Source organism: Camellia sinensis, chromosome 12, assembly GCF_055761805.1.
Source record: "Camellia sinensis isolate YWXY chromosome 12, ASM5576180v1, whole genome shotgun sequence".
NCBI classification, from domain to species: Eukaryota; Viridiplantae; Streptophyta; class Magnoliopsida; order Ericales; family Theaceae; genus Camellia; species Camellia sinensis.
The window spans coordinates 98,745,988-98,752,197 of record NC_138972.1 but is presented as its reverse complement, the minus strand read 5'-3'; positions in this window follow the sequence as shown (position 1 = coordinate 98,752,197).

The following is a 6,210-nucleotide window of genomic DNA, read 5'->3' as shown; positions in this document are numbered from 1 at the left end:
CAAATAGGCCTCAGATGGTAAAAAAGTCGTAAAATTGACAAATAATTAAATAAGTTATCAACGTAAGAAATGACTTATCAAAATATTCTTAGGCTATGTATGGTTTGATTTTTAGATTTTTTTTTTAAATTAAAAATTAATTTGGTTAAGGAATAAAAAAATAAAAAATAAATATCATTTTAACTTTTGGGTAGGTTATATACATACGTATGCTTGTTTCAATTTAATTTGCAAAAAATTATTTATAACCGCTCGAAATATAAAAATTATATAAAAATGATAATTATTTTTTATTTCTTAACCAGATTAATTTTTAATTTTTAAAAAAACTTCTAAAAATCAAACCATACATAGTCTAAGAATCTTTTGATAAGTCATTTCTTACGTTGGTAACTTATTTAATTATTTGTTAATTTTACGATATTTTTGCCACCTAAAGCCTGTTTGATAACCATTTCGATTTCAATTTTTAATTTATATTTACAAAAATTTAAAAATTGTCATAAAAACTTCTTTGATGATTTTTTTGATTTATAAATGGTTGTCTCAGTTTGTAAATTTGAGGAAAAAAACGTAAATTCAAAAAACGAGTTTATGTTGGTTTTTAAATAGAAATTTAAAAATTTTACTAACAAAATTTTTTTTCAGTTTATTTTTTTTTCCCAATGAATTTTTTTTCCAACTAATACTAACCGATGGGGCAATTGATAATGCTATTTTAAATCTTAGGGAAGGGATTGTAATTTCTAAAATGTGAAAGGTGTCAATGTTATTTACCTAGTGAGGACAAAATTAGTATTTAGAAAAAATTAAATTGCTGAGGGGAAATCTGTAATGAAACTTCAAACCTTAGGGGGGGAGCTGTAATTTTCAAGAGGTGAGAGGGGAACTGTAATAAACATAAACCTCAGGGGGTGTCAATGTAATTTACCCCCTATTTTTTTTGGCTAAAATAGTCACAAAAAATAAAACAGACTGAATAAGACAAAATATCACATCCAATTTATAATAAGACAAAATATCACATCTAATCTATAATTATTATATTCTTTCTTTCATAAAAAATCAAAAAAATCAAAAGTCTTTTTCAAACGAGACATTTTAATCCCAAATTAAAATAATCAAAAAAAAAAATCAAAAAGTCAATCCCTCCCCCAAACGAAGTCATCTCACACACGCGCCATAGGAAAATAAAGAAAGTGAGAGAAAAGTCACAAAACTTGTGTGCCATTTGGATTGAAATTGAGGGGGAGTATTTTAAATAAGTGTACTTTTTTATTTTTTTAGTAAAAAAAGTAGAAGAAAAAAATATATATGTTTGGAATAATTTTTTAATTTTTTACAAAAAATATGTATTAAAATATTATATAAAATAACAAAATTATCATATTACCCCTAATATAGAACAAGGCCTACTGACAGTGATCAGGACTTATAGCCAGTACGGTGGGCAGCATACTTCAGAACATGTATAGAAGAAGTTTGCCTCCAGTCCGAAATCAGATTAGACGGTATTGTTCGGCCCGTGGAGGCCCATCACAGGTCCCATTTTGATAATCGAAACCGTTCAATGTGTAAAACTCGTCGAGCACTATATGCTTGTAAAAAATCACGTTGATCGGATATCGATAAATATCTCATCTAATTAGTTTTTTGTGAACCGTTAATTTGTCCACCGTCCATTTTTTGTATACAAAACTGATTTGATCATATAGTTATCTATATCTGATCAACGTAATTTTTTGTAGACATATAGTACTCGACGAGTTCAACATATTGAACGGTTCAGATTATCAAAATAGGACCTGTGATGGGCCCCAATGGGCCGAACAGCACCGTCCTGTTTGTACACCCGCCTATGTATTTTGTACAAACAAAATCAGATTGTACCATCACTTCAGAAGTGAGTTGGCCTGTACTTTTTTTGTGTGAATTTATTTTTTTTTATATTTTTAATTTGTGAACAGTGATAACTTTTTAACTTTTTTAATAATTTTTTGACTTTTTATCTTTTTTAAGTTTACCCAAACCAACCCTAAAAGTGAAATTACATTGGAGGGTGTTTGAGAAGGCAAAATTTGATTTATTTATTTTTAGTTAGAATTTACAAAATAAATAAATAAATAAATAAAAGAGTAATGCTATTAGCACTCCATGGATTATTTTGGATCCACCATTTTTTTTAAACTCTCACTTATAAATTTTGAAACCCTTAAAATTTCTTTTCTCCCTCCAAATAATACTAAAATTATCCTTGTAAAAACATTTCACCCATTGAATGCACACCCCCTACACTCCTACATCCCAAAAAACCCCACTTCTAAAAAAACCCTAACAAAGCCCATGAAGAAGAGGAGGTAATGTGATTACTGTCTCTGTTGCCTCATCTACCATTGTCACAGTTGCTATGCTCTCTCTCTCTCTCTCTCTCTCTCTCTCTCTCTATATATATATATATATGTACACAGAATTTCTTAGTTTTCTCATAATAATTTTTTTTCTTACAAAAAAAATTATAATGATTGATTTAGTTTTCTCAGTAAAACAGGTCCAAACCTAAGAATAATGTTCAGTTACCTATTTCTAAACAAACAATAAATGTTCAGTTATCGATTTCCAAACAAATAAACAATGTTCGGGCATGTGTTCCCGAATTTTGGTCATATGTTCAGGAGTTCAATCCCAAAAAAATAACGAACAGATTTTATTATTTTTGCCATTTTTTTTCAAGAAACTTACCCTTATAAGGCCAATCTCTTCTAAGCTAAGAACAACATCAAAGTTATGAACCTCGTCTAAACTTTTATTATTGTACTCTTCTTGTCTTATGGAGTTGTAGTTGCTAGAAAAACTTCTACTCATTGTCATTGCCAGAGAGTGTAGGTAATTAAATGGTTGCCACCATTACTGCCGGAATATTGCCGCTAAAGGGTTTTCAAGATTTTGATGGTGGGTAGCTTCTGAATGTGGAGTTTTGGAAAGATGAATGGGATGGTGATAAAGGTGAGTGCTCTCATAAACCCTAATTCATGATGTAGTGGGTGTGTAGATTTAGTTGTGAGGTTGGATGTCCAAAAATTAATGATGTCATTTGTAGTAATTTTATTTAATATTATTATTGTAATAAAAAAAAGCTAAAAATTGAGGGATCCAAAATAATTTATAGGGTGCTAATAGTAGCACTCTAAATAAAATAAAAGATAAATTACAAATACACCCCTTGAGATTTACTTAAATTATAAATTACCCACTGTGGTTTTAAAAATTATATTATGCCCCTTACACCCCGTTTGTTTTGGGATATAATGGATGAGAGGGGATTAGGATGGAGGTGGGGTTATTTAGTGTTGTGTTTGTTTGTAGAGTTGGGGAAAGGATTAGGATGGAGGAGGGGATTAAGATGGAAGTTGGAAGGGAGATTGAGATGGAGGAAATGGAGATGGTATTAAAAAAATAGTGAGAGGATTAGAAATTTTTTTATTTATTTTTTATTTTTTACATATTGGGAATTTTTTTTTAAACATTAATGTTTAATTTTTTATATTTTTTATATTTGTTTTATTATTTTATACAAAAATAATTTAACAATTCCTACACTAACAACTATCATCAAAACAAACACAATTTTATTTAATCCCCTCACTATCAATCCCCTCGCTAACAATCCTCTCATTATGAATCATCTCCATTCTACATCTGAAAGCAAACGGGGCCTTAAGGTTTATAATTTTATAACAAATAGATCATTTTATTGATAAATCATTAAGTTAATTAACAGTTTTTAATAATGTTAAAATGTTATTTCAATTAATAATTCAGATAATTTTATTATTGTATAGGTGAATAGTTAGAAATTTTACTTTTTCAATTAATTCTGTTAAATAAAAAATTCTGACAGGGAGGTATTTGCAATGTTCTAAACCACAAGGGGCGATTCGTATTTTAAGCAAATTTCAGGGGGTGTATTTGTAATTTATCCTAAAATAAAATAGATTAAAATATTTAATAAAATAAAAAGTCACATTAAATTTATAATTATTTTTTTTCACAAATATCACATTTAATTATAAAAAAATTCAACTCTCTTCTTAAATACAAATATTTTAGTCTACTAAAATAATCAAAAATTAAAATAATCAACTTTCCAAATGAAGTCATTATAGAAGAGAGAGCGCTTTCGAAAAGATATACAAAAAATTAGAGAGATAATGTGATTCAAAAGAATAAAAAGATAAAAAACGTACTTATATAGTATACCCCAAATAAAGCTTTGTGGATTGGATTTGGAGTACCTTCTCTGCATTTCTGTAGCAACTATTAGCGTGCCGAGTGTTTGGTTGAAAATGTTTTGGTAAATTTTTCAAAATTCAAATATTTATTTGGTTTTGAGTTTATAAACTTATATTCAACTCAATCATTTGAAAATTCTTTTTAAAATTCATAATTAAATAAATTTTGAATTTTTAAAACTTATAACCTAATAAGTTTTAAATTTGTTCTTGTTTGATTTGTGTTTTGAGATATTGTTTCAAAAATAATTTTTTAGAGAGAGTTTAGAAAATTCAAAAATTTGTTTGATTTATATATTTTGAAAATTGTTTTGGAGTTTAAAATGATTTAATATTTTTTTACAGTTGAATAGATGGGTGTGAGAGAAAAAACAATTGAGAAAGAAAGAGGAGAAAAAAAATGATTGATTGATGTGTAATAGAAAGAAAGTGACTTTAAAAAAAAATTTCTAAAATTTTATCCAAGTTCTACGGGGGAGAAATGTTCGCCCCGCTTCGTATTTCCTTGCTACCAAGCTCGTCTTACTCCGTTAGAACTTCGTCATGCTGTAAACAAAACAGAAGTGAGCTAACCGACGAGAGGGTTTGCCGGAAAACCCCTCCGACAGTCAAGTCAACTTTCTTGGTAAAAAGAGAAGGCAGAGCACTGTGGAGAGAGAGAGATAGAGAGAGTTGCTTACCCCCAATGTCTATGTGCGCCTCTTTTTCTAGGCTGGCCATGCAGTCTCAGAGATCGTAGGCGCACTACCTCTGCTGTCTTTTTTCTAGACAGGCGGTTGTGCTCCCCTATACATTTCTTACACGTGTAGAGACCAAAACTACCAAACAGTATTTGTCGCACCGCCAAACGACATTGACGCATATCAAGAGTGGATTCCTCTCTTCTCGTTATTGGTCCATGTGAAATGCTGGACAGAGCTATTACTTGCAAACCATAAGCATCATTTTGATCACCTTGACGCCGTGTTGAGTCAAGCTAGTCTTCTAGAGGAAGTATGCTCGGTCAAAGCCTTAACGACATCACCTGGAGCCGCCCGAGGGTGAGCATACGGTTCATTATCTTGGTCACATATCGCGGTCCCACGGACCACCTCTTTCTCACCGTTTATAGCCCAAACCGTTAGTAGCTAGGCCACCCCATAGTTTTGCTATCGCTCCTAGAATTGCGAGACTAGAGGTAGCTCGACAAGACACCAATTTCCGTATGGGCCCAGCTCGGCATGATACCACATTTCGTGTGGGCCCAGCTCAACATGACATCACATTCCAGGTAACCTTAGCTCGGCCTAACACCATGTTCCGTGTGGGTCTAGCTCAGCCATTGCTCGGTATAAGTTCCCCTTTCATGAGTGTATGCCAAAAAATTTGTTATGTTTTAGATATATATGGGCAATCCAAAAAATATACATAAACAATAAATAAAATGTGAAGAAATGAAAAACAAATGTAATAAATATTAAACGTTTTAAATATATGTAAATTGAATGGATATAAATCAAAAAAACAATTTTAAAATTTTAAAAATATTCTTATAAAGTAATATATACATGTGAAACTCTACCCTATAAATTATATTAGATGTATTTACAAAGTACATTTAGATTATGTATGTAAAAGAAGTAAACAAAATAAAAATATATATATATATATAGCGATAAAAAATAAAAATAAAATTGATTATAATATTGTAAATTTTTTTGACTACATATGTAAAAGATATACACAAAATTGACTATAATATTGTAAAAAAATTTGACTACGAAACCAAAAAAAAAAGAAAAAAAGAAAAAAAAAAAGGCAAGACCCAAAAAAAATTCGTATTAAAAACTAATTTTGAAACTTCTAACCAAATAAATCTTATTTTTAAGAGAGTTAAATAAATCTCAAAGACTCAATTTTAAAAGGAGAAAATTAGTGATAA